Raw genomic sequence first — 24,836 nt, forward strand, 5'->3', positions numbered from 1 at the left:
TTGAGAGTTCCCTTGTGCTGCCTCAGTTGGATCTCCTTCACTTGACAGGGGGGTGCCCGAGCAGAGACCCTCCCCAGCTCTAGCCCAACTCCTACTTACCTGCCAGGTGAGATACTATGATCATGAAGGTGCTTCTCCCAGGGCAAGGCTCACCCATTGCACTCTGGGTGTGCTGCCCCTGCGATTTCCCCAAATGTGGGAAACTTGACTGCATAATTTGTGTTTCCCCTGGTCGGCTCTCGTATAATTCAGATCTCTTTGTCTCAGGTCTCTCTCCAGCCTAGTTTGCTGTCTGTTTCCACTTCTCTTTTCTTCAGCCGCTCCCTTCTATACCCTTGTGCACTATCCTGACTTCTCCTCCCGTCTGCTTACTTTGTGCCTTCCAATGCACAATGCAAACTACAGGTAGTGCTGCAGGGCCCACACCCTTTTACTTGCCTTACAGAGCAGCTCTGGAGCTGTTACAGTGCCCAGCTGCTGCAAGAAATCTGCTTGAATGCTTCAGGGGATGGGGCATGGCCAACATGAGCCCCACACCAAAGGAGGGTGGAGGTGTTTAATGCGAACTAGGGGTCATCCAAGCACCGCAAAAGGCCACCATGCCCTGCACGCCCCTTTTCTCTTTTCATATGCAGATGAGGGTTGAAGCCAACTTTGACCCACTGCTTGTATGACATCACCGTATGCAAATCCGTCTTCTGCAGAACTTCCCCCAGGAATGCTTGCACTAGTTGTTGCATTTGGTTTGTTGTTTGGGGGTGCTTCAGTATTAGGCAGCCTTCTGCCCTCCCATGTTCATCTGAAAATATGTGTTCTCCCTGCAGTTGTTGTCCCCAGATGAGAGTTCCCTTGTGCTGCCTCAGTTGAATCTCCTTTACTTGACAGAGATGTGCCAGAGCAGCGGCCCTCCCCAGCCCTATTCCAAATCATACTTATTTTGCATAGGAGATACCATGGTCATGAAGATTGTTCTCCCAGGGTGAGGTTCATTCATTGCATTTTGGGTATGCTGACCCCTGTGATTTCCCCAAATGTGGGAAACTCAACTGCATTATTTGTGGTAGTGGGGGACTGTGTTTGTGCTTTCCTCTGGTCAGCTCTGGTAAAAGTCAGATTTCTTTGTCTCAGATTTTCCTCTTGCCTTGTTCTTCTTTCGAGAGTTCCCTTGTGCTGCCTCAGTTGGATCTCCTTCACTTGACAGGGGGGTACCCGAGCAGCGACCCTCCCCAGCTCTAGCCCAACTCCTACTTACCTGCCAGGTGAGATACTATGATCATGAAGGTGCTTCTCCCAGGGCAAGGCTCACCCATTGCACTCTGGGTGTGCTGCTCCTGCGATTTCCCCAAATGTGGGAAACTTGACTGCATAATTTGTGTTTCCCCTGGTCGGCTCTCGTATAATTCAGATCTCTTTGTCTCTCTCCAGCCTAGTTTGCTGTCTGTTTCCACTTCTCTTTTCTTCAGCCGCTCCCTTCTATACCCTTGTGCACTATCCTGACTTCTCCTCCCGTCTGCTTACTTTGTGCCTTCCAATGCACAATGCAAACTACAGGTAGTGCTGCAGGGCCCACACCCTTTTACTTGCCTTACAGAGCAGCTCTGGAGCTGTTACAGTGCCCAGCTGCTGCAAGAAATCAGCTTGAATGCTTCAGGGGCTGGGGCATAGCCAACATGAGCCCCACACCGAAGGAGGGTGGAGGTGTTTAATGCAAACTAGGGGTCGGTCAAGCGCCGCAAAAGGCCACCATGCCCTGCACGCCCCTTTTCTGTTTTCATATGCAGACGAGGGTTGAAGCCAACTTTGACCCACTGCTTGGATGACATCACCATATGCAAATCCATCTGCGGCAGGCCTTCCCCCAGGAATGCTTGCACTAGTTGTTGCATTTGGTTTGTTGTTTGGGGGTGCTTCAGTATTAGTCAGCCTTCTGCTCCACCCTCCTTTGGTGTGGGGCTCATGTTGGCCATGTCCCATCCCCTGAAGCATTCAAGCAGATTTCTTGCAGCAGCTGGGCACTGTAACAGCTCCAGAGCTGCTCTGTAAGGCAAGTAAAAGGGTGTGGGCCCTGCAGCACTACCTGTAGTTTGCATTGTGCATTGGAAGGCACAAAGTAAGCAGACGGGAGGAGAAGTCAGGATAGTGCACAAGGGTATAGAAGGGAGCGGCTGAAGAAAAGAGAAGTGGAAACAGACAGCAAACTAGGCTGGAGAGAGACCTGAGACAAAGAGATCTGAATTATACGAGAGCCGACGAGGGGAAACACAAATTATGCAGTCAAGTTTCCCACATTTGGGGAAATCGCAGGAGCAGCACACCCAGAGTACAATGGGTGAGCCTTGCCCTGGGAGAAGCACCTTCATGATCATAGTATCTCACCTGGCAGGTAAGTAGGAGTTGGGCTAGAGCTGGGGAGGGTCGCTGCTCGGGTACCCCCCTGTAAAGTGAAGGAGATCCAACAAAGGCAGCACAAGGGAACTCTCGAAAGAAGAACAAGGCTAGAGGAAAATGTGAGACAAAGAAATCTGACTTTTACTAGAGCTGACCAGAGGAAAGCACAAACACAGTCCCCCACTACCACAAATAATGCAGTTGAGTTTCCCACATTTGGGGAAATCACAGGGGTCAGCATACCCAAAATGCAATGAATGAACCTCACCCTGGGAGAAAAATCTTCATGACCATGGTATCTCCTATGCAAAATAAGTATGATTTGGAATAGGGCAGGGGAGGGCCGCTGCTCATGCACATCTCTGTCAAGTAAAGGAGATTCAACTGAGGCAGCACAAGGGAACTCTCATCTGGGGACAACAACTGCAGGGAGAACATATATTTTCAGATGAACATGGGAGGGCAGAAAGCTGCCTAATACTGAAGCACCCCCAAACAACAAACCAAATGCAACAACTAGTGCAAGCATTCCTGGGGGAAGGCCTGCCGCAGATGGATTTGCATATGGTGATGTCATCCAAGCAGTGGGTCAAAGTTGGCTTCAACCCTCGTCTGCATATGAAAAGAGAAAAGGGGCGTGCAGGGCATGGTGGCCTTTTGCGGCACTTGGCTGACCCCTAGTTTGCATTAAACACCTCCACCCTCCTTTGGTGTGGGGCTCATGTTGGCTATGCCCCAGCCCCTGAAGCATTCAAGCTGATTTCTTGCAGCAGCTGGGCACTGTAACAGCTCCAGAGCTGCTCTGTAAGGCAAGTAAAAGGGTGTGGGCCCTGCAGCACTACCTGTAGTTCGCATTGTGCGTTGGAAGGCACAAAGTAAGCAGACAGGAGGAGAAGTCAGGATAGTGCGCAAGGGCATAGAAGGGAGCGGCTCAAGAAAAGAGAAGTGGAAACAGACAGCAAACTAGGCTGGAGAGAGACCTGAGACAAAGAGATCTGAATTATACGAGAGCCGACCAGGGGAAACACAAATTATGCAGTCAAGTTTCCCACATTTGGGGAAATCGCAGGAGCAGCACACCTAGAGTGCAATGGGTGAGCCTTGCCCTGGGAGAAGCACCTTCATGATCATAGTATCTCACCTGGCAGGTAAGTAGGAGTTGGGCTAGAGCTGGGGAGGATCGCTGCTCGGGTACCCCCCTGTAAACTGAAGGAGATCCAACTGAGGCAGCACAAGGGAACTCTCGAAAGAAGAACAAGGCTAGAGGAAAATCTGAGACAAAGAAATCTGACTTTTACCAGAGCTGACCAGAGGAAAGCACAAACACAGTCCCCCACTACCACAAATAATGCAGTCAAGTTTCCCACATTTGGGGAAATCACAGGGGTCAGCATACCCAAAATGCAATGAATGAACCTCACCCTGGGAGAACAATCTTCATGACCATGGTATCTCCTATGCAAAATAAGTATGATTTGGAATAGGGCTGGGGAGGGCCGCTGCTCATGCACATCTCTGTCAAGTAAAGGAGATTCAACTGAGGCAGCACAAGGGAACTCTCATCTGGGGACAACAACTGCAGGGAGAACACATATTTTCAGATGAACATGGGAGGGCAGAATGCTGCCTAATACTGAAGCACCCCCAAACAACAAACCAAATGCAACAACTAGTGCAAGCATTCCTGGGGGAAGTTCTGCAGAAGACGGATTTGCATACGGTGATGTCATCCAAGCAGTGGGTCAAAGTTGGCTTCAACCCTCATCTGCATATGAAAAGAGAAAAGGAGCGTGCAGGGCATGGCGGCCTTTTGCAGTGCTTGGATGACCCCTAGTTCGCATTAAACACCTCCACCCTCCTTTGGTGTGGGGCTCATGTTGGCCATGCCCCATCCCCTGAAGCATTCAAGCTGATTTCTTGCAGCAGCTGGGCACTGTAACATCTCCAGAGCTGCTCTGTAAGGCAAGTAAAAGGGTGTGGGCCTTGCAGCACTACCTGTAGTTTGCATTGTGCATTGGAAGGCACAAAGTAAGCAGACGGGAGGAGAAGTCAGGATAGTGCACAAGGGTATAGAAGGGAGCGGCTGAAGAAAAGAGAAGTGGAAACAGACAGCAAACTAGGTTGGAGAGAGACCTGAGACAAAGAGATCTGAATTACACGAGAGCCGACCAGGGGAAACACAAATTATGCAGTCAAGTTTCCCACATTTGGGGAAATCGCAGGGGCAGCACACCCAGAGTGCAATGGGTGAGCCTTGCCCTGGGAGAAGCACCTTCATGATCATAGTATCTCACCTGGCAGGTAAGTAGGAGTTGGGCTAGAGCTGGGGAGGGTCTCTGCTTGGGCACCCCCCTGTCAAGTGAAGGAGATCCAACTGAGGCAGCACAAGGGAACTCTCGAAAGAAGAACAAGGCTAGAGGAAGATCTGAACAAAGAAATCTGACTTTTACCAGAGCTGACCAGAGGAAAACACAAACACAGTCCCCCACTACCACAAATAAAGCAGTCGAGTTTCCCACATTTGGGGAAATCACAGGGGTCAGCATACCCATAATGCAATGAATGAACCTCACCCTGGGAGAATAATCTTCATGACCATGGTATCTCCTATGCAAAATAAGTATGATTTGGGATAGAGCTGGGGAGGGCCGCTGCTCAGGCACATCTCTGTCAAGTAAAGGAGATTCAACTGAGGCAGCACAAGGGAACTCTCATCTGGGGACAACAACTGCAGGGAGAACACATATTTTCAGATGAACATGGGAGGGCAGAAGGCTGCCTAATACTGAAGCACCCCCAAACAACAAACCAAATGCAACAACTAGTGCAAGCATTCCTGGGGGAAGTTCTGCAGAAGACGGATTTGCATACGGTGATGTCATCCAAGCAGTGGGTCAAAGTTGGCTTCAACCCTCATCTGCATATGAAAAGAGAAAAGGGGCGTGCAGGGCATGGTGGCCTTTTGCGGCGCTTGGCTGACCCCTAGTTTGCATTAAACACCTCCACCCTCCTTTGGTGTGGGGCTCATGTTGGCTATGCCCCAGCCCCTGAAGCATTCAAGCTGATTTCTTGCAGCAGCTGGGCACTGTAACAGCTCCAGAGCTGCTCTGTAAGGCAAGTAAAAGGGTGTGGGCCCTGCAGCACTACCTGTAGTTTGCATTGTGCATTGGAAGGCACAAAGTAAGCAGACGGGAGGAGAAGTCAGGATAGTGCACAAGGGTATAGAAGGGAGCGGCTGAAGAAAAGAGAAGTGGAAACAGACAGCAAACTAGGCTGGAGAGAGACCTGAGACAAAGAGATCTGAATTATACGAGAGCCGACGAGGGGAAACACAAATTATGCAGTCAAGTTTCCCACATTTGGGGAAATCGCAGGAGCAGCACACCCAGAGTGCAATGGTTGAGCCTTGCCCTGGGAGAAGCACCTTCATGATCATAGTATCTCACCTGGCAGGTAAGTAGGAGTTGGGCTAGAGCTGGGGAGGGTCGCTGCTCGGGTTCCCCCCTGTGAAGTGAAGGAGATCCAACTGAGGCAGCACCAGGGAACTCTCGAAAGAAGAACAAGGCTAGAGGAAGATCTGAGACAAAGAAATCTGACTTTTACCAGAGCTGACCAGAGGAAAGCACAAACACAGTCCCCCACTACCACAAATAATGCAGTCGAGTTTCCCACATTTGGGAAAATCACAGGGGTCAGCATACCCAGAATGCAATGAATGAACCTCACCCTGGGAGAACAATCTTCATGACCATGGTATCTCCTATGCAAAATAAGTATGATTTGGGATAGGGCTGGTGAGGGCAGCTGCTCAGGCACATCTCTGTCAAGTAAAGGAGATTCAACTGAGGCAGCACAAGTGAACTCTCATCTGGGGACAACAACTGCAGGGAGACCACATCTTTTCAGATGAACATGGGAGGGCGGAAGGCTGCCTAATACTGAAGCACCATCAAATATCAAACCATATGCAACAACTAGTACAAGCACTCCTGGGGGAAGGTCTGCAGCAGACGGATTTGCATACGGTGATGTTATCCAAGCAGTGGGCCAAAGTTGACTGGAACCCTCATCTGCATATGAAAAGAGAAAAGGGGCATGCAGGGCATGGCGGCCTTTCGCAGTGCTTGGATGACCCCTAGTTCGCATTAAACACCTCCCCCCTCCTTTGGTGTGGGGCTCATGTTGGCCATGCCCCATCCCCTGAAGCATTCAAGCTGATTTCTTGCAGCAGCTGGGCACTGTAACAGCTCCAGAGCTGCTCTGTAAGGCAAGTAAAAGGGTGTGGGCCCTGCAGCACTACCTGTAGTTTGCATTGTGCATTGGAAGGCACAAAGTAAGCAGACGGGAGGAGAAGTCAGGATAGTGCACAAGGGTATAGAAGGGAGCGGCTGAAGAAAAGAGAAGTGGAAACAGACAGCAAACTAGGCTGGAGAGAGACCTGAGACAAATAGATCTGAATTATACGAGAGCCGACCAGGGGAAACACAAATTATGCAGTCAAGTTTCCCACATTTGGGGAAATCGCAGGGGCAGCACACCCAGAGTGCAATGGGTGAGCCTTGCCCTGGGAGAAGCACCTTCATGATCATAGTATCTCACCTGGCAGGTAAGTAGGAGTTGGGCTAGAGCTGGGGAGGGTCGCTGCTCGGGTACCCCCCTGTCAAGTGAAGGAGATCCAACTGAGGCAGCACAATGGAACTCTCGAAAGAAGAACAAGGCTAGAGGAAAATCTGAGACAAAGAAATCTGACTTTTACCAGAGCTGACCAGAGGAAAGCACAAACACAGTCCCCCACTACCACAAATAATGCAGTCAAGTTTCCCACATTTGGGGAAATCACAGGGGTCAGCATACCCAAAATGCAATGAATGAACCTCACCCTGGGAGAACAATCTTCATGACCATGGTATCTCCTATGCAAAATAAGTATGATTTGGAATAGGGCTGGGGAGGGCCGCTGCTCATGCACATCTCTGTCAAGTAAAGGAGATTCAACTGAGGCAGCACAAGGGAACTCTCATCTGGGGACAACAACTGCAGGGAGAACACATATTTTCAGATGAACATGGGAGGGCAGAAGGCTGCCTAATACTGAAGCACCCCCAAACAACAAACCAAATGCAACAACTAGTGCAAGCATTCCTGGGGGAAGTTCTGCAGAAGACGGATTTGCATACGGTGATGTCATCCAAGCAGTGGGTCAAAGTTGGCTTCAACCCTCATCTGCATATGAAAAGAGAAAAGGGGCGTGCAGGGCATGGCGGCCTTTTGCGGTGCTTGGATGACCCCTAGTTCGCATTAAACACCTCCACCCTCCTTTGGTGTGGGGCTCATGTTGGCCATGCCCCATCCCCTGAAGCATTCAAGCTGATTTCTTGCAGCAGCTGGGCACTGTAACAGCTCCAGAGCTGCTCTGTAAGGCAAGTAAAAGGGTGTGGGCCCTGCAGCACTACCTGTAGTTTGCATTGTGCATTGGAAGGCACAAAGTAAGCAGACGGGAGGAGAAGTCAGGATAGTGCACAAGGGTATAGAAGGGAGCGGTTGAAGAAAAGAGAAGTGGAAACAGACAGCAAACTAGGCTGGAGAGAGACCTGAGACAAAGAGATCTGAATTATACGAGAGCCGACCAGGGGAAACACAAATTATGCAGTCAAGTTTCCCACATTTGGGGAAATCGCAGGGGCAGCACACCCAGAGTGCAATGGGTGAGCCTTGCCCTGGGAGAAGCACCTTCATGATCATAGTATCTCACCTGGCAGGTAAGTAGGAGTTGGGCTAGAGCTGGGGAGGGTCGCTGTTCGGGCACCCCCCTGTCAAGTGAAAGAGATCCAACTGAGGCAGCACAAGGGAACTCTCGAAAGAAGAACAAGGCTAGAGGAAGATCTGAGACAAAGAAATCTGACTTTTACCAGAGCTGACCAGAGGAAAGCACAAACACAGTCCCCCACTACCACAAATAATGCAGTCGAGTTTCCCACATTTGGGAAAATCACAGGGGTCAGCATACCCAGAATGCAATGAATGAACCTCACCCTGGGAGAACAATCTTCATGACCATGGTATCTCCTATGCAAAATAAGTATGATTTGGGATAGGGCTGGTGAGGGCCGCTGCTCAGGCACATCTCTGTCAAGTAAAGGAGATTCAACTGAGGCAGCACAAGGGAACTCTCATCTGGGGACAACAACTGCAGGGAGACCACATCTTTTCAGATGAACATGGGAGGGCGGAAGGCTGCCTAATACTGAAGCACCATCAAATATCAAACCATATGCAACAACTAGTACAAGCACTCCTTGGGGAAGGTCTGCAGCAGACGGATTTGCATACGGTGATGTTATCCAAGCAGTGGGCCAAAGTTGACTGGAACCCTCATCTGCATATGAAAAGAGAAAAGGGGCATGCAGGGCATGGCGGCCTTTTGCAGTGCTTGGATGACCCCTAGTTCGCATTAAACACCCCCACCCTCCTTTGGTGTGGGGCTCATGTTGGCCATGCCCCATCCCCTGAAGCATTCAAGCTGATTTCTTGCAGCAGCTGGGCACTGTAACAGCTCCAGAGCTGTTCTGTAAGGCAAGTAAAAGGGTGTGGGCCCTGCAGCACCACCTGTTGTTCGCATTGTGCGTTGGAAGGCACAAATTAAGCAGACGGGAGGAGAAGTCAGGATAGTGCGCAAGGGCATACTTTTCTCTTAGTCCGGGGGCAAGGCTTCAAAATGGGGTCTGCAACGGAGGAGACACAGGGGGCGTGGTCACAGCAGCTTTTCTCTACAGCCTGCACTAGCAGGAGCCTACACCATTTTTTATGATCACGCTGAACTGCAGTGCGACTGCAATTACAGCATGGTCAAGAAGGGAGGCGTCATGCTGGGTGGCCATGCCCTGTCACTGTGCAGGAGCCAGCACAGCTCACACACTAGTCCCCGGGTGCAGCCCCCAACCCCCGGGACACCCGGAGCAACAAAATGTAGATTCAGGCCACCAGGCCACGCCCCTACCTATGAAACCATGCCTCCTTTTTACCATTGCGCTGTTTATCTGCGCGCACTGCATTACTATCTCCCTCGCCACCTTTCTGGGTGTCACCAGTGATAGTGACACCTCTGCCATGCTTGTAGCAGCTGGTCCTAAGATCTACGCCTCAAGCCCTGAGTGTTTGCCCTTGTGACTTGTTGATCATCATAGCGAAGCAGATGCTTACAGAAAACTGCAGGGGCTTAGATTGAAAATAAAAAAATTGATGGGTATAAGGTAGAGAGGAGCGGGTTCGGTTCTCCGAGAACCGAATTCCCCACGAACTCCACGTGGTTTACACTGGTCCGAGGCAGGCTCGGTTGTTCCCGCCTGACTCGGAAAACCTGAACAAGGGAAAATGTCATCATCCCGCTGTCGGATTCTTGCGAGATTCGGATTCCATATAAAGAGCTGCGCGTTGCTGCCATTTTTACTCGTGCATTGAAGAGAGAGCGGAGAGGACGTGGCTATGTTCTCTCAGTGGAAATCTCAATATCAGTGCTCAGTATCAGTGGTTACTTATTGCTGCTCAGTAATACTAGTAGTGTGTCTCTCCTGCTCAGTGTCAGTTCTCAGTAGTATCCTCATCAGTGCTCAGTATCACTGCTCATTGTCTTGTGCTGCATTGTGGTGCTCAGCATACTACAGTACATTACTAATAGTCCAGTGCTGCATCTTGCTGCTCAGTGTCAGTTCTAGTATCCTCATCAGTGCTCACTATCACTGCTCATTGCATTGTGGTGTTCTGTATACTACAGTAACATAGTAATATAGTATATATAGAGGAGCGGGTTCGGTTCTCCGAGAACCGAATTCCCGACGAACTCCACGTGGTTTACACTGGTCCGTGGCAGGCTCGGTTGTTCCCGCCTGACTCGGAAAACCTGAACAAGGGAAAATGTCATCATCCCGCTGTCGGATTCTCGCGAGATTCGGATTCCATATAAAGAGCTGCGCGTTGCCGCCATTTTTACTCGTGCATTGAAGAGAGAGCGGAGAGGACGTGGCTATGTTCTCTCAGTGGAAATCTCAATATCAGTGCCCAGTATCAGTGGTTACTTATTGCTGCTCAGTAATACTAGTAGTGTGTCTCTCCTGCTCAGTGTCAGTTCTCAGTAGTATCCTCATCAGTGCTCAGTATCACTGCTCATTGTCTTGTGCTGCATTGTGGTGCTCAGCATACAACAGTACATTACTAATAGTCCAGTGCTGCATCTTGCTGCTCATGTTGGCTATGCCCCAGCCCCTGAAGCATTCAAGCTGATTTCTTGCAGCAGCTGGGCACTGTAACAGCTCCAGAGCTGCTCTGTAAGGCAAGTAAAAGGGTGTTGGCCCTGCAGCACTACCTGTAGTTTGCATTGTGCGTTGGAAGGCACAAAGTAAGCAGACAGGAGAAGTCAGGAGAGTGCACAAGGGCATAGAAGGCAGGGGCTCAAGAAAAGAGAAGTGGAAACAGACAGCAAACTAGGCTGGAGAGAGACCTGAGACAAAGAGATCTGAATTATACGAGTAGCCGACCAGAGGAAACACAAATTATGCAGTCAAGTGTCCCACATTTGGGGAAATCGTAGGAGCAGCACACCCAGAGTGCAATGGGTGAGCCTTGCCCTGGTAGAAGCACCTTCCTGATCATAGTATCTCACTTGGCAGGTAAGTAGGAGTTGGGCTTGAGCTGGGGAGGGTCGCTGCTCGGGCACCCCCCTGTCAAGTGAAGGAGATCCAACTGAGGCAGCACAAGGAAACTCTCAAAAAAAGAACAAGGCTAGAGGAAGATCTGAGACAAAGAAATCTGACTTTTACCAGAGCTGACCAGAGGAAAGCACAAACACAGTCCCCCACTACCACAAATAATGCAGTCGAGTTTCCCACATTTGGGGAAATCACAGGGGTCAGCATACCCAGAATGCAATGAATGAACCTCACCCTGGGAGAACAATCTTCATGACCATGGTATCTCCTATGCAAAATAAGTATGATTTGGGATAGGGCTGGGGAGGGCCGCTGCTCAGGCACATCTCTTTCAAGTAAAGGAGATTCAACTGAGGCAGCACAAGGGTACTCTCATCTGGGGACAACAACTGCAGGGAGAACACATATTTTCAGATGAACATGGGAGAGCTGAAGGCTGCCTAATACTGAAGCACCCCAAACAACAAACCAAATGCAACAACTAGTACAAGCATTCCTGGGGGAAGGTCTGCAGAAGACGGATTTGCATACGGTGATGTCATCCAAGCAGTGGGCCAAAGTTGGCTGGAACCCTCATCTGCATATGAAAAGAGAAAAGGGGTATGCAGGGCATGGCGGCCTTTTGCGGCGCTTGGATGACCCTTAGTTCGCATTAAACACCTCCACCCTCCGTCGGTGTGGGGCTCATGTTGGCTATGCCCCAGCCCCTGAAGCATTCAAGCTGATTTCTTGCAGCAGCTGGGCACTGTAACAGCTCCAGAGCTGCTCTGAAAGGCAAGTAAAAGGGTGTGGGCCCTGCAGCACTACCTGTAGTTTGCATTGTGCGTTGGAAGGCACAAAGTAAGCAGACAGGAGAAGTCAGGAGAGTGCACAAGGGCATAGAAGGCAGCGGCTCAAGAAAAGAGAAGTGGAAACAGACAGCAAACTAGGCTGGAGAGAGACCTGAGACAAAGAGATCTGAATTATACGAGTAGCCGACTAGAGGAAACACAAATTATGCAGTCAAGTGTCCCACATTTGGGGAAATCGTAGGAGCAGCACACCCAGAGTGCAATGGGTGAGCCTTGCCCTGGGAGAAGCACCTTCCTGATCATAGTATCTCACCTGGCAGGTAAGTAGGAGTTGGGCTAGAGATGGGGAGGGTCGCTGCTCGGGCACCCCCCTGTCAAGTGAAGTTCTGCAGAAGACGGATTTGCATACGGTGATGTCATCCAAGCAGTGGGTCAAAGTTGGCTTCAACCCTCATCTGCATATGAAAACAGAAAAGGGGCGTGCAGGGCATGGCGGCCTTTTGCGGTGCTTGGATGACCCCTAGTTCGCATTAAACACCTCCACCCTCCTTTGGTGTGGGGCTCATGTTGGCCATGCCCCATCCCCTGAAGATGAACATGGGAGGGCAGAAGGCTGCCTAATACTGAAGCACCCCCAAACAACAAACCAAATGCAACAACTAGTGCAAGCATTCCTGGGGGAAGGCCTGCCGCAGATGGATTTGCATATGGTGATGTCATCCAAGCAGTGGGTCAAAGTTGGCTTCAACCCTCGTCTGCATATGAAAAGAGAAAAGGGGCGTGCAGGGCATGGTGGCCTTTTGCGGCGCTTGGCTGACCCCTAGTTTGCATTAAACACCTCCACCCTCCTTTGGTGTGGGGCTCATGTTGGCTATGCCCCAGCCCCTGAAGCATTCAAGCTGATTTCTTGCAGCAGCTGGGCACTGTAACAGCTCCAGAGCTGCTCTGTAAGGCAAGTAAAAGGGTGTGGGCCCTGCAGCACTACCTGTAGTTTGCATTGTGCATTGGAAGGCACAAAGTAAGCAGACGGGAGGAGAAGTCAGGATAGTGCACAAGGGTATAGAAGGGAGCGGCTGAAGAAAAGAGAAGTGGAAACAGACAGCAAACTAGGCTGGAGAGAGACCTGAGACAAAGAGATCTGAATTATACGAGAGCCGACCAGGGGAAACACAAATTATGCAGTCAAGTTTCCCACATTTGGGGAAATCGCAGGAGCAGCACACCCAGAGTGCAATGGTTGAGCCTTGCCCTGGGAGAAGCACCTTCATGATCATAGTATCTCACCTGGCAGGTAAGTAGGAGTTGGGCTAGAGCTGGGGAGGGTCGCTGCTCGGGTTCCCCCCTGTGAAGTGAAGGAGATCCAACTGAGGCAGCACCAGGGAACTCTCGAAAGAAGAACAAGGCTAGAGGAAGATCTGAGACAAAGAAATCTGACTTTTACCAGAGCTGACCAGAGGAAAGCACAAACACAGTCCCCCACTACCACAAATAATGCAGTCGAGTTTCCCACATTTGGGAAAATCACAGGGGTCAGCATACCCAGAATGCAATGAATGAACCTCACCCTGGGAGAACAATCTTCATGACCATGGTATCTCCTATGCAAAATAAGTATGATTTGGGATAGGGCTGGTGAGGGCAGCTGCTCAGGCACATCTCTGTCAAGTAAAGGAGATTCAACTGAGGCAGCACAAGTGAACTCTCATCTGGGGACAACAACTGCAGGGAGACCACATCTTTTCAGATGAACATGGGAGGGCGGAAGGCTGCCTAATACTGAAGCACCATCAAATATCAAACCATATGCAACAACTAGTACAAGCACTCCTGGGGGAAGGTCTGCAGCAGACGGATTTGCATACGGTGATGTTATCCAAGCAGTGGGCCAAAGTTGACTGGAACCCTCATCTGCATATGAAAAGAGAAAAGGGGCATGCAGGGCATGGCGGCCTTTTGCAGTGCTTGGATGACCCCTAGTTCGCATTAAACACCTCCCCCCTCCTTTGGTGTGGGGCTCATGTTGGCCATGCCCCATCCCCTGAAGCATTCAAACTGATTTCTTGCAGCAGCTGGGCACTGTAACAGCTCCAGAGCTGCTCTGTAAGGCAAGTAAAAGGGTGTGGGCTCTGCAGCACTACCTGTAGTTTGCATTGTGCATTGGAAGGCACAAAGTAAGCAGACGGGAGGAGAAGTCAGGATAGTGCACAAGGGTATAGAAGGGAGCGGCTGAAGAAAAGAGAAGTGGAAACAGACAGCAAACTAGGCTGGAGAGAGACCTGAGACAAATAGATCTGAATTATACGAGAGCCGACCAGGGGAAACACAAATTATGCAGTCAAGTTTCCCACATTTGGGGAAATCGCAGGGGCAGCACACCCAGAGTGCAATGGGTGAGCCTTGCCCTGGGAGAAGCACCTTCATGATCATAGTATCTCACCTGGCAGGTAAGTAGGAGTTGGGCTAGAGCTGGGGAGGGTCGCTGCTCGGGTACCCCCCTGTCAAGTGAAGGAGATCCAACTGAGGCAGCACAATGGAACTCTCGAAAGAAGAACAAGGCTAGAGGAAAATCTGAGACAAAGAAATCTGACTTTTACCAGAGCTGACCAGAGGAAAGCACAAACACAGTCCCCCACTACCACAAATAATGCAGTCAAGTTTCCCACATTTGGGGAAATCACAGGGGTCAGCATACCCAAAATGCAATGAATGAACCTCACCCTGGGAGAACAATCTTCATGACCATGGTATCTCCTATGCAAAATAAGTATGATTTGGAATAGGGCTGGGGAGGGCCGCTGCTCATGCACATCTCTGTCAAGTAAAGGAGATTCAACTGAGGCAGCACAAGGGAACTCTCATCTGGGGACAACAACTGCAGGGAGAACACATATTTTCAGAAGAACATGGGAGGGCAGAAGGTTGCCTAATACTGAAGCACCCCCAAACAACAAACCAAATGCAACAACTAGTGCAAGCATTCCTGGGGGAAGTTCTGCAGAAGACGGATTTGCATACGGTGATGTCATCCAAGCAGTGGGTCAAAGTTGGCTTCAACCCTCATCTGCATTTGAAAAGAGAAAAGGGGCGTGCAGGGCATGGCGGCCTTTTGCGGTGCTTGGATGACCCCTAGTTCGCATTAAACACCTCCACCCTCCTTTGGTGTGGGGCTCATGTTGGCCATGCCCCATCCCCTGAAGCATTCAAGCTGATTTCTTGCAGCAGCTGGGCACTGTAACAGCTCCAGAGCTGCTCTGTAAGGCAAGTAAAAGGGTGTGGGCCCTGCAGCACTACCTGTAGTTTGCATTGTGCATTGGAAGGCACAAAGTAAGCAGACGGGAGAAGTCAGGATAGTGCACAAGGGTATAGAAGGGAGCGGTTGAAGAAAAGAGAAGTGGAAACAGACAGCAAACTAGGCTGGAGAGAGACCTGAGACAAAGAGATCTGAATTATACGAGAGCCGACCAGGGGAAACACAAATTATGCAGTCAAGTTTCCCACATTTGGGGAAATCGCAGGGGCAGCACACCCAGAGTGCAATGGGTGAGCCTTGCCCTGGGAGAAGCACCTTCATGATCATAGTATCTCACCTGGCAGGTAAGTAGGAGTTGGGCTAGAGCTGGGGAGGGTCGCTGTTCGGGCACCCCCCTGTCAAGTGAAAGAGATCCAACTGAGGCAGCACAAGGGAACTCTCGAAAGAAGAACAAGGCTAGAGGAAGATCTGAGACAAAGAAATCTGACTTTTACCAGAGCTGACCAGAGGAAAGCACAAACACAGTCCCCCACTACCACAAATAATGCAGTCGAGTTTCCCACATTTGGGAAAATCACAGGGGTCAGCATACCCAGAATGCAATGAATGAACCTCACCCTGGGAGAACAATCTTCATGACCATGGTATCTCCTATGCAAAATAAGTATGATTTGGGATAGGGCTGGTGAGGGCAGCTGCTCAGGCACATCTCTGTCAAGTAAAGGAGATTCAACTGAGGCAGCACAAGTGAACTCTCATCTGGGGACAACAACTGCAGGGAGACCACATCTTTTCAGATGAACATGGGAGGGCGGAAGGCTGCCTAATACTGAAGCACCATCAAATATCAAACCATATGCAACAACTAGTACAAGCACTCCTGGGGGAAGGTCTGCAGCAGACGGATTTGCATACGGTGATGTTATCCAAGCAGTGGGCCAAAGTTGACTGGAACCCTCATCTGCATATGAAAAGAGAAAAGGGGCATGCAGGGCATGGCGGCCTTTTGCAGTGCTTGGATGACCCCTAGTTCGCATTAAACACCTCCCCCCTCCTTTGGTGTGGGGCTCATGTTGGCCATGCCCCATCCCCTGAAGCATTCAAGCTGATTTCTTGCAGCAGCTGGGCACTGTAACAGCTCCAGAGCTGCTCTGTAAGGCAAGTAAAAGGGTGTGGGCCCTGCAGCACTACCTGTAGTTTGCATTGTGCATTGGAAGGCACAAAGTAAGCAGACGGGAGGAGAAGTCAGGATAGTGCACAAGGGTATAGAAGGGAGCGGCTGAAGAAAAGAGAAGTGGAAACAGACAGCAAACTAGGCTGGAGAGAGACCTGAGACAAATAGATCTGAATTATACGAGAGCCGACCAGGGGAAACACAAATTATGCAGTCAAGTTTCCCACATTTGGGGAAATCGCAGGGGCAGCACACCCAGAGTGCAATGGGTGAGCCTTGCCCTGGGAGAAGCACCTTCATGATCATAGTATCTCACCTGGCAGGTAAGTAGGAGTTGGGCTAGAGCTGGGGAGGGTCGCTGCTCGGGTACCCCCCTGTCAAGTGAAGGAGATCCAACTGAGGCAGCACAATGGAACTCTCGAAAGAAGAACAAGGCTAGAGGAAAATCTGAGACAAAGAAATCTGACTTTTACCAGAGCTGACCAGAGGAAAGCACAAACACAGTCCCCCACTACCACAAATAATGCAGTCAAGTTTCCCACATTTGGGGAAATCACAGGGGTCAGCATACCCAAAATGCAATGAATGAACCTCACCCTGGGAGAACAATCTTCATGACCATGGTATCTCCTATGCAAAATAAGTATGATTTGGAATAGGGCTGGGGAGGGCCGCTGCTCATGCACATCTCTGTCAAGTAAAGGAGATTCAACTGAGGCAGCACAAGGGAACTCTCATCTGGGGACAACAACTGCAGGGAGAACACATATTTTCAGATGAACATGGGAGGGCAGAAGGCTGCCTAATACTGAAGCACCCCCAAACAACAAACCAAATGCAACAACTAGTGCAAGCATTCCTGGGGGAAGTTCTGCAGAAGACGGATTTGCATACGGTGATGTCATCCAAGCAGTGGGTCAAAGTTGGCTTCAACCCTCATCTGCATATGAAAAGAGAAAAGGGGCGTGCAGGGCATGGCGGCCTTTTGCGGTGCTTGGATGACCCCTAGTTCGCATTAAACACCTCCACCCTCCTTTGGTGTGGGGCTCATGTTGGCCATGCCCCATCCCCTGAAGCATTCAAGCTGATTTCTTGCAGCAGCTGGGCACTGTAACAGCTCCAGAGCTGCTCTGTAAGGCAAGTAAAAGGGTGTGGGCCCTGCAGCACTACCTGTAGTTTGCATTGTGCATTGGAAGGCACAAAGTAAGCAGACGGGAGGAGAAGTCAGGATAGTGCACAAGGGTATAGAAGGGAGCGGTTGAAGAAAAGAGAAGTGGAAACAGACAGCAAACTAGGCTGGAGAGAGACCTGAGACAAAGAGATCTGAATTATACGAGAGCCGACCAGGGGAAACACAAATTATGCAGTCAAGTTTCCCACATTTGGGGAAATCGCAGGGGCAGCACACCCAGAGTGCAATGGGTGAGCCTTGCCCTGGGAGAAGCACCTTCATGATCATAGTATCTCACCTGGCAGGTAAGTAGGAGTTGGGCTAGAGCTGGGGAGGGTCGCTGTTCGGGCACCCCCCTGTCAAGTGAAAGAGATCCAACTGAGGCAGCACAAGGGAACTCTCGAAAGAAGAACAAGGCTAGAGGAAGATCTGAGACAAAGAAATCTGACTTTTACCAGAGCTGACCAGAGGAAAGCACAAACACAGTCCCCCACTACCACAAATAATGCAGTCGAGTTTCCCACATTTGGGAAAATCACAGGGGTCAGCATACCCAGAATGCAATGAATGAACCTCACCCTGGGAGAACAATCTTCATGACCATGGTATCTCCTATGCAAAATAAGTATGATTTGGGATAGGGCTGGTGAGGGCCGCTGCTCAGGCACATCTCTGTCAAGTAAAGGAGATTCAACTGAGGCAGCACAAGGGAACTCTCATCTGGGGACAACAACTGCAGGGAGACCACATCTTTTCAGATGAACATGGGAGGGCGGAAGGCTGCCTAATACTGAAGCACCATCAAATATCAAACCATATGCAACAACTAGTACAAGCACTCCTTGGGGAAGGTCTGCAGCAGACGGATTTGCATACGGTGATGTTATCCAAGCAGTGGGCCAAAGTTGACTGGAACCCTCATCTGCATATGAAAAGAGAAAAGGGGCATGCAGGGCATGGCGGCCTTTTGCAGTGCTTGGATGACCCCTAGTTCGCATTAAACACCCCCACCCTCCTTTGGTGTGGGGCTCATGTTGGCCATGCCCCATCCCCTGAAGCATTCAAGCTGATTTCTTGCAGCAGCTGGGCACTGTAACAGCTCCAGAGCTGTTCTGTAAGGCAAGTAAAAGGGTGTGGGCCCTGCAGCACCACCTGTTGTTCGCATTGTGCGTTGGAAGGCACAAATTAAGCAGACGGGAGGAGAAGTCAGGATAGTGCGCAAGGGCATACTTTTCTCTTAGTCCGGGGGCAAGGCTTCAAAATGGGGTCTGCAACGGAGGAGACACAGGGGGCGTGGTCACAGCAGCTTTTCTCTACAGCCTGCACCAGCAGGAGCCTACACCATTTTTTATGATCACGCTGAACTGCAGTGCGACTGCAATTACAGCATGGTCAAGAAGGGAGGCGTCATGCTGGGTGGCCATGCCCTGTCACTGTGCAGGAGCCAGCACAGCTCACACACTAGTCCCCGGGTGCAGCCCCCAACCCCCGGGACACCCGGAGCAACAAAATGTAGATTCAGGCCACCAGGCCACGCCCCTACCTATGAAACCATGCCTCCTTTTTACCATTGCGCTGTTTATCTGTGCGCACTGCATTACAATCTCCCTCGCTACCTTTCTGGGTGTCACCAGTGATAGTGACACCTCTGCCATGCTTGTAGCAGCTGGTCCTAAGATCTACGCCTCAAGCCCTGAGTGTTTGCCCTTGTGACTTGTTGATCATCATAGCGAAGCAGATGCTTACAGAAAACTGCAGGGGCTTAGATTGAAAATAAAAAAATTGATGGGTATAAGGTAGAGAGGAGCGGGTTCGGTTCTCCGAGAACCGAATTCCCCACGAACTCCACGTGGTTTACACTGGTCCGAGGCAGGCTCGGTTGTTCCCGCCTGACTCGGAAAACCTGAACAAGGGAAAATGTCATCATCCCGCTGTCGGATTCTTGCGAGATTCGGATTCCATATAAAGAGCTGCGCGTTGCTGCCATTTTTACTCGTGCATTGAAGAGAGAGCGGAGAGGACGTGGCTATGTTCTCTCAGTGGAAATCTCAATATCAGTGCTCAGTATCAGTGGTTACTTATTGCTGCTCAGTAATACTAGTAGTGTGTCTCTCCTGCTCAGTGTCAGTTCTCAGTAGTATCCTCATCAGTGCTCAGTATCACTGCTCATTGTCTTGTGCTGCATTGTGGTGCTCAGCATACTACAGTACATTACTAATAGTCCAGTGCTGCATCTTGCTGCTCAGTGTCAGTTCTAGTATCCTCATCAGTGCTCACTATCACTGCTCATTGCATTGTGGTGTTCTGTATACTACAGTAACATAGTAATATAGTATATATAGAGGAGCGGGTTCGGTTCTCCGAGAACCGAATTCCCGACGAACTCCACGTGGTTTACACTGGTCCGTGGCAGGCTCGGTTGTTCCCGCCTGACTATGAAAACCTGAACAAGGGAAAATGTCATCATCCCGCTGTCAGATTCTCGCGAGATTCGGATTCCATATAAAGAGCTGCGCGTTGCCGCCATTTTTACTCGTGCATTGAAGAGAGAGCGGAGAGGACGTGGCTATGTTCTCTCAGTGGAAATCTCAATATCAGTGCCCAGTATCAGTGGTTACTTATTGCTGCTCAGTAATACTAGTAGTGTGTCTCTCCTGCTCAGTGTCAGTTCTCAGTAGTATCCTCATCAGTGCTCAGTATCACTGCTCATTGTCTTGTGCTGCATTGTGGTGCTCAGCATACAACAGTACATTACTAATAGTCCAGTGCTGCATCTTGCTGCTCATGTTGGCTATGCCCCAGCCCCTGAAGCATTCAAGCTGATTTCTTGCAGCAGCTGGGCACTGTAACAGCTCCAGAGCTGCTCTGTAAGGCAAGTAAAAGGGTGTTGGCCCTGCAGCACTACCTGTAGTTTGCATTGTGCGTTGGAAGGCACAAAGTAAGCAGACAGGAGAAGTCAGGAGAGTGCACAAGGGCATAGAAGGCAGGGGCTCAAGAAAAGAGAAGTGGAAACAGACAGCAAACTAGGCTGGAGAGAGACCTGAGACAAAGAGATCTGAATTATACGAGTAGCCGACCAGAGGAAACACAAATTATGCAGTCAAGTGTCCCACATTTGGGGAAATCGTAGGAGCAGCACACCCAGAGTGCAATGGGTGAGCCTTGCCCTGGTAGAAGCACCTTCCTGATCATAGTATCTCACTTGGCAGGTAAGTAGGAGTTGGGCTTGAGCTGGGGAGGGTCGCTGCTCGGGCACCCCCCTGTCAAGTGAAGGAGATCCAACTGAGGCAGCACAAGGAAACTCTCAAAAAAAGAACAAGGCTAGAGGAAGATCTGAGACAAAGAAATCTGACTTTTACCAGAGCTGACCAGAGGAAAGCACAAACACAGTCCCCCACTACCACAAATAATGCAGTTGAGTTTCCCACATTTGGGGAAATCACAGGGGTCAGCATACCCAGAATGCAATGAATGAACCTCACCCTGGGAGAACAATCTTCATGACCATGGTATCTCCTATGCAAAATAAGTATGATTTGGGATAGGGCTGGGGAGGGCCGCTGCTCAGGCACATCTCTTTCAAGTAAAGGAGATTCAACTGAGGCAGCACAAGGGAACTCTCATCTGGGGACAACAACTGCAGGGAGAACACATATTTTCAGATGAACATGGGAGAGCTGAAGGCTGCCTAATACTGAAGCACCCCAAACAACAAACCAAATGCAACAACTAGTACAAGCATTCCTGGGGGAAGGTCTGCAGAAGATGGATTTGCATACGGTGATGTCATCCAAGCAGTGGGCCAAAGTTGGCTGGAACCCTCATCTGCATATGAAAAGAGAAAAGGGGTATGCAGGGCATGGCGGCCTTTTGCGGCGCTTGGATGACCCTTAGTTCGCATTAAACACCTCCACCCTCCGTCGGTGTGGGGCTCATGTTGGCTATGCCCCAGCCCCTGAAGCATTCAAGCTGATTTCTTGCAGCAGCTGGGCACTGTAACAGCTCCAGAGCTGCTCTGAAAGGCAAGTAAAAGGGTGTGGGCCCTGCAGCACTACCTGTAGTTTGCATTGTGCGTTGGAAGGCACAAAGTAAGCAGACAGGAGAAGTCAGGAGAGTGCACAAGGGCATAGAAGGCAGCGGCTCAAGAAAAGAGAAGTGGAAACAGACAGCAAACTAGGCTGGAGAGAGACCTGAGACAAAGAGATCTGAATTATACGAGTAGCCGACTAGAGGAAACACAAATTATGCAGTCAAGTGTCCCACATTTGGGGAAATCGTAGGAGCAGCACACCCAGAGTGCAATGGGTGAGCCTTGCCCTGGTAGAAGCACCTTCCTGATCATAGTATCTCACTTGGCAGGTAAGTAGGAGTTGGGCTTGAGCTGGGGAGGGTCGCTGCTCGGGCACCCCCCTGTCAAGTGAAGGAGATCCAACTGAGGCAGCACAAGGAAACTCTCAAAAAAAGAACAAGGCTAGAGGAAGATCTGAGACAAAGAAATCTGACTTTTACCAGAGCTGACCAGAGGAAAGCACAAACACAGTCCCCCACTACCACAAATAATGCAGTTGAGTTTCCCACATTTGGGGAAATCACAGGGGTCAGCATACCCAGAATGCAATGAATGAACCTCACCCTGGGAGAACAATCTTCATGACCATGGTATCTCCTATGCAAAATAAGTATGATTTGGGATAGGGCTGGGGAGGGCCGCTGCTCAGGCACATCTCTTTCAAGTAAAGGAGATTCAACTGAGGCAGCACAAGGGAACTCTCATCTGGGGACAACAACTGCAGGGAGAACACATATTTTCAGATGAACATGGGAGAGCTGAAGGCTGCCTAATACTGAAGCACCCCAAACAACAAACCAAATGCAACAACTAGTACAAGCATTCCTGGGGGAAGGTCTGCAGAAGACGGATTTGCATACGGTGATGTCATCCAAGCAGTGGGCCAAAGTTGGCTGGAACCCTCATCTGCATATGAAAAGAGAAAAGGGGTATGCAGGGCACGGCGTCCTTTTGCGGCGCTTGGATGACCCTTAGTTCGCATTAAACACCTCCACCCTCCGTCGGTGTGGGGCTCATGTTGGCTATGCCCCAGCCCCTGAAGCATTCAAGCTGATTTCTTGCAGCAGCTGGGCACTGTAACAGCTCCAGAGCTGCTCTGAAAGGCAAGTAAAAGGGTGTGGGCCCTGCAGCACTACCTGTAGTTTGCATTGTGCGTTGGAAGGCACAAAGTAAGCAGACAGGAGAAGTCAGGAGAGTGCACAAGGGCATAGAAGGCAGCGGCTCAAGAAAAGAGAAGTGGAAACAGACAGCAAACTAGGCTGGAGAGAGACCTGAGACAAAGAGATCTGAATTATACGAGTAGCCGACTAGAGGAAACACAAATTATGCAGTCAAGTGTCCCACATTTGGGGAAATCGTAGGAGCAGCACACCCAGAGTGCAATGGGTGAGCCTTGCCCTGGGAGAAGCACCTTCCTGATCATAGTATCTCACCTGGCAGGTAAGTAGGAGTTGGGCTAGAGATGGGGAGGGTCGCTGCTCGGGCACCCCCCTGTCAAGTGAAGGAGATCCAACTGAGGCAGCACAAGGAAACTCTCGAAAAAAGAACAAGGCTAGAGGAAGATCTGAGACAAAGAAATCTGTCTTTTACCAGAGCTGACCAGAGGAAAGCACAAACACAGTCCCCCACTACCACAATTAATGCAGTCGAGTTTCCCACATTTGGGGAAATCACAGGGGTCAGCATACCCAGAATGCAATGAATGAACCTCACCCTGGGAGAACAATCTTCATGACCATGGAAACTTCTATGCAAAATAAGTATGATTTGGGATAGGGCTGGGGAGGGCCGCTGCTCATGCACATCTCTGTCAAGTAAAGGAGATTCAACTGAGGCAGCACAAGGGAACTCTCATCTGGGGACAACAACTGCAGGGAGAACACATATTTTCAGATGAACATGGGAGGGCAGAAGGCTGCCTAATACTGAAGCACCCCCAAACAACAAACCAAATGTAACAACTAGTAAAAGCATTCCTGGGAGAAGGTCTGCAGAAGACGGATTTGCATACGGTGATGTCATCCAAGCAGTGGGCCAAAGTTGGCTGGAACCCTCATCTGCATATGAAAAGAGAAAAGGGTTATGCAGGGCATGGCGGCCTTTTGCGGTGCTTGGATGACCCCTAGTTCGCATTAAATACCTCCACCCTCCTTCGGTGTGGGGCTCATGTTGGCTATGCCCCAGCCCCTGAAGCATTCAAGCTGATTTCTTGCAGCAGCTGGGCACTGTAACTGCTCCAGAGCTACTCTGTAAGGCAAGTAAAAGGGTGTGGGCCCTGCAGCACTACCTGTAGTTCGCATTGTGCGTTGGAAGGCACGAAGTAAGCAGACGGGAGAAGTCAGGATAGTGCGCAAGGGCATAGAAGGGAGCGGCTCAAGAAAAGAGAAGTGGAAACAGACAGCAAACTAGGCTGGAGAGAGACCTGAGACAAAGAGATCTGAATTATACGAGAGCCGACCAGGGGAAACACAAATTATGCAGTCAAGTTTCCCACATTTGGGGAAATCGCAGGAGCAGCACACCCAGAGTGCAATGGGTGAGCCTTGCCCTGGGAGAAGCACCTTCATGATCATAGTATCTCACCTGGCAGGTATGTAGGAGTTGGGCTAGAGCTGGGGAGGGTCGCTGCTCGGGTACCCCCCTGTCAAGTGAAGGAGGTCAAACTGAGGCAGCACAATGGAACTCTCGAAAGAAGAACAAGGCTAGAGGAAGATCTGAGACAAAGAAATCTGACTTTTACCAGAGCTGACCAGAGGAAAACACAAACACAGTCCCCCACTACCACAAATAATGCAGTTGAGTTTCCCACATTTGGGGAAATCACAGGGGTCAGCATACCCAGAATGCAATGAATGAACCTCACCCTGGGAGAACAATCTTTATGACCATGGTATCTCCTATGCAAAATAAGTATGATTTGAGATAGGGCTGGGGAGGGCCGCTGCTCAGGCACATCTCTGTCAAGTAAAGGAGATTCAACTGAGGCAGCACAAGGGAACTCTCATCTGGGGACAACAACTGCCGGGAGAACACATATTTTCAGATGAACATGGGAGGGCAGAAGGCTGCCTAATACTGAAGCACGCCCAAACAACAAACCAAATGCAACAACTAGTACAAGCATTCCTGGGAGAAGGTCTGCAGAAGACGGATTTGCATACGGTGATGTCATCCAAGCAGTGGGCCAAAGTTGGCTGGAACCCTCATCTGCATATGTTGAAGATACAATTTGTGAATTGCATTTAACACTATCTCCCTTTCCTGGGGAGAAGATGGTAGGGCCGATTTGAA

The 24,836-nt window shown here is 50.1% G+C and overlaps 34 non-coding genes and 2 pseudogenes across 34 annotated transcripts; 3 read left to right on the forward strand and 33 right to left on the reverse strand.

The window, feature by feature from the left end:
- Positions 1-91: 91 nt before the first annotated feature.
- Positions 92-254, forward strand: LOC135048927 (U1 spliceosomal RNA). Its single transcript, XR_010240717.1, has one exon. It is a non-coding gene; the product is annotated as a U1 spliceosomal RNA (small nuclear RNA).
- Positions 255-928: 674 nt separating this feature from the next.
- On the forward strand, positions 929-1,092 carry LOC135049021 (U1 spliceosomal RNA). Its single transcript, XR_010240794.1, has one exon. It is a non-coding gene; the product is annotated as a U1 spliceosomal RNA (small nuclear RNA).
- A 152-nt stretch (positions 1,093-1,244) lies between these two features.
- Positions 1,245-1,407, forward strand: LOC135048939 (U1 spliceosomal RNA). Its single transcript, XR_010240729.1, has one exon. It is a non-coding gene; the product is annotated as a U1 spliceosomal RNA (small nuclear RNA).
- An 848-nt stretch (positions 1,408-2,255) lies between these two features.
- Positions 2,256-2,391, reverse strand: LOC135048959 (U1 spliceosomal RNA; annotated as a pseudogene).
- A 152-nt stretch (positions 2,392-2,543) lies between these two features.
- LOC135049010 (U1 spliceosomal RNA) lies at positions 2,544-2,707 on the reverse strand. The gene has a single exon (XR_010240784.1). It is a non-coding gene; the product is annotated as a U1 spliceosomal RNA (small nuclear RNA).
- A 674-nt stretch (positions 2,708-3,381) lies between these two features.
- On the reverse strand, positions 3,382-3,544 carry LOC135048977 (U1 spliceosomal RNA). The gene has a single exon (XR_010240757.1). It is a non-coding gene; the product is annotated as a U1 spliceosomal RNA (small nuclear RNA).
- Positions 3,545-3,696: 152 nt separating this feature from the next.
- LOC135049020 (U1 spliceosomal RNA) lies at positions 3,697-3,860 on the reverse strand. The gene has a single exon (XR_010240793.1). It is a non-coding gene; the product is annotated as a U1 spliceosomal RNA (small nuclear RNA).
- Positions 3,861-4,534: 674 nt separating this feature from the next.
- On the reverse strand, positions 4,535-4,697 carry LOC135048913 (U1 spliceosomal RNA). Its single transcript, XR_010240704.1, has one exon. It is a non-coding gene; the product is annotated as a U1 spliceosomal RNA (small nuclear RNA).
- Positions 4,698-4,848: 151 nt separating this feature from the next.
- Positions 4,849-5,012, reverse strand: LOC135048891 (U1 spliceosomal RNA). The gene has a single exon (XR_010240683.1). It is a non-coding gene; the product is annotated as a U1 spliceosomal RNA (small nuclear RNA).
- Positions 5,013-5,713: 701 nt separating this feature from the next.
- On the reverse strand, positions 5,714-5,849 carry LOC135048970 (U1 spliceosomal RNA; annotated as a pseudogene).
- A 152-nt stretch (positions 5,850-6,001) lies between these two features.
- LOC135049000 (U1 spliceosomal RNA) lies at positions 6,002-6,165 on the reverse strand. The gene has a single exon (XR_010240774.1). It is a non-coding gene; the product is annotated as a U1 spliceosomal RNA (small nuclear RNA).
- A 674-nt stretch (positions 6,166-6,839) lies between these two features.
- Positions 6,840-7,002, reverse strand: LOC135048936 (U1 spliceosomal RNA). Its single transcript, XR_010240726.1, has one exon. It is a non-coding gene; the product is annotated as a U1 spliceosomal RNA (small nuclear RNA).
- A 152-nt stretch (positions 7,003-7,154) lies between these two features.
- LOC135049022 (U1 spliceosomal RNA) lies at positions 7,155-7,318 on the reverse strand. The gene has a single exon (XR_010240795.1). It is a non-coding gene; the product is annotated as a U1 spliceosomal RNA (small nuclear RNA).
- Positions 7,319-7,992: 674 nt separating this feature from the next.
- On the reverse strand, positions 7,993-8,155 carry LOC135048928 (U1 spliceosomal RNA). Its single transcript, XR_010240718.1, has one exon. It is a non-coding gene; the product is annotated as a U1 spliceosomal RNA (small nuclear RNA).
- A 152-nt stretch (positions 8,156-8,307) lies between these two features.
- On the reverse strand, positions 8,308-8,471 carry LOC135049001 (U1 spliceosomal RNA). The gene has a single exon (XR_010240775.1). It is a non-coding gene; the product is annotated as a U1 spliceosomal RNA (small nuclear RNA).
- Positions 8,472-10,895: 2,424 nt separating this feature from the next.
- LOC135048987 (U1 spliceosomal RNA) lies at positions 10,896-11,059 on the reverse strand. Its single transcript, XR_010240762.1, has one exon. It is a non-coding gene; the product is annotated as a U1 spliceosomal RNA (small nuclear RNA).
- A 152-nt stretch (positions 11,060-11,211) lies between these two features.
- LOC135048929 (U1 spliceosomal RNA) lies at positions 11,212-11,375 on the reverse strand. The gene has a single exon (XR_010240719.1). It is a non-coding gene; the product is annotated as a U1 spliceosomal RNA (small nuclear RNA).
- A 670-nt stretch (positions 11,376-12,045) lies between these two features.
- Positions 12,046-12,209, reverse strand: LOC135048965 (U1 spliceosomal RNA). The gene has a single exon (XR_010240751.1). It is a non-coding gene; the product is annotated as a U1 spliceosomal RNA (small nuclear RNA).
- An 808-nt stretch (positions 12,210-13,017) lies between these two features.
- Positions 13,018-13,180, reverse strand: LOC135048955 (U1 spliceosomal RNA). Its single transcript, XR_010240743.1, has one exon. It is a non-coding gene; the product is annotated as a U1 spliceosomal RNA (small nuclear RNA).
- A 152-nt stretch (positions 13,181-13,332) lies between these two features.
- LOC135049002 (U1 spliceosomal RNA) lies at positions 13,333-13,496 on the reverse strand. The gene has a single exon (XR_010240776.1). It is a non-coding gene; the product is annotated as a U1 spliceosomal RNA (small nuclear RNA).
- Positions 13,497-14,170: 674 nt separating this feature from the next.
- On the reverse strand, positions 14,171-14,333 carry LOC135048937 (U1 spliceosomal RNA). Its single transcript, XR_010240727.1, has one exon. It is a non-coding gene; the product is annotated as a U1 spliceosomal RNA (small nuclear RNA).
- A 152-nt stretch (positions 14,334-14,485) lies between these two features.
- On the reverse strand, positions 14,486-14,649 carry LOC135049023 (U1 spliceosomal RNA). The gene has a single exon (XR_010240796.1). It is a non-coding gene; the product is annotated as a U1 spliceosomal RNA (small nuclear RNA).
- Positions 14,650-15,320: 671 nt separating this feature from the next.
- LOC135048930 (U1 spliceosomal RNA) lies at positions 15,321-15,483 on the reverse strand. Its single transcript, XR_010240720.1, has one exon. It is a non-coding gene; the product is annotated as a U1 spliceosomal RNA (small nuclear RNA).
- Positions 15,484-15,635: 152 nt separating this feature from the next.
- LOC135049003 (U1 spliceosomal RNA) lies at positions 15,636-15,799 on the reverse strand. The gene has a single exon (XR_010240777.1). It is a non-coding gene; the product is annotated as a U1 spliceosomal RNA (small nuclear RNA).
- A 674-nt stretch (positions 15,800-16,473) lies between these two features.
- LOC135048938 (U1 spliceosomal RNA) lies at positions 16,474-16,636 on the reverse strand. Its single transcript, XR_010240728.1, has one exon. It is a non-coding gene; the product is annotated as a U1 spliceosomal RNA (small nuclear RNA).
- Positions 16,637-16,788: 152 nt separating this feature from the next.
- Positions 16,789-16,952, reverse strand: LOC135049024 (U1 spliceosomal RNA). The gene has a single exon (XR_010240797.1). It is a non-coding gene; the product is annotated as a U1 spliceosomal RNA (small nuclear RNA).
- A 674-nt stretch (positions 16,953-17,626) lies between these two features.
- LOC135048931 (U1 spliceosomal RNA) lies at positions 17,627-17,789 on the reverse strand. The gene has a single exon (XR_010240721.1). It is a non-coding gene; the product is annotated as a U1 spliceosomal RNA (small nuclear RNA).
- A 152-nt stretch (positions 17,790-17,941) lies between these two features.
- LOC135049004 (U1 spliceosomal RNA) lies at positions 17,942-18,105 on the reverse strand. The gene has a single exon (XR_010240778.1). It is a non-coding gene; the product is annotated as a U1 spliceosomal RNA (small nuclear RNA).
- Positions 18,106-20,529: 2,424 nt separating this feature from the next.
- LOC135048988 (U1 spliceosomal RNA) lies at positions 20,530-20,693 on the reverse strand. Its single transcript, XR_010240763.1, has one exon. It is a non-coding gene; the product is annotated as a U1 spliceosomal RNA (small nuclear RNA).
- A 152-nt stretch (positions 20,694-20,845) lies between these two features.
- Positions 20,846-21,009, reverse strand: LOC135049033 (U1 spliceosomal RNA). Its single transcript, XR_010240805.1, has one exon. It is a non-coding gene; the product is annotated as a U1 spliceosomal RNA (small nuclear RNA).
- Positions 21,010-21,679: 670 nt separating this feature from the next.
- On the reverse strand, positions 21,680-21,843 carry LOC135048990 (U1 spliceosomal RNA). Its single transcript, XR_010240765.1, has one exon. It is a non-coding gene; the product is annotated as a U1 spliceosomal RNA (small nuclear RNA).
- Positions 21,844-21,995: 152 nt separating this feature from the next.
- Positions 21,996-22,159, reverse strand: LOC135048894 (U1 spliceosomal RNA). Its single transcript, XR_010240686.1, has one exon. It is a non-coding gene; the product is annotated as a U1 spliceosomal RNA (small nuclear RNA).
- A 670-nt stretch (positions 22,160-22,829) lies between these two features.
- Positions 22,830-22,993, reverse strand: LOC135048966 (U1 spliceosomal RNA). The gene has a single exon (XR_010240752.1). It is a non-coding gene; the product is annotated as a U1 spliceosomal RNA (small nuclear RNA).
- Positions 22,994-23,145: 152 nt separating this feature from the next.
- LOC135048910 (U1 spliceosomal RNA) lies at positions 23,146-23,309 on the reverse strand. Its single transcript, XR_010240701.1, has one exon. It is a non-coding gene; the product is annotated as a U1 spliceosomal RNA (small nuclear RNA).
- Positions 23,310-23,980: 671 nt separating this feature from the next.
- Positions 23,981-24,143, reverse strand: LOC135048957 (U1 spliceosomal RNA). The gene has a single exon (XR_010240745.1). It is a non-coding gene; the product is annotated as a U1 spliceosomal RNA (small nuclear RNA).
- Positions 24,144-24,295: 152 nt separating this feature from the next.
- Positions 24,296-24,459, reverse strand: LOC135049026 (U1 spliceosomal RNA). The gene has a single exon (XR_010240799.1). It is a non-coding gene; the product is annotated as a U1 spliceosomal RNA (small nuclear RNA).
- Positions 24,460-24,836: the final 377 nt, after the last annotated feature.

This window comes from Pseudophryne corroboree, unplaced genomic scaffold (assembly GCF_028390025.1).
Source record: "Pseudophryne corroboree isolate aPseCor3 unplaced genomic scaffold, aPseCor3.hap2 scaffold_984, whole genome shotgun sequence".
NCBI classification, from domain to species: Eukaryota; Metazoa; Chordata; class Amphibia; order Anura; family Myobatrachidae; genus Pseudophryne; species Pseudophryne corroboree.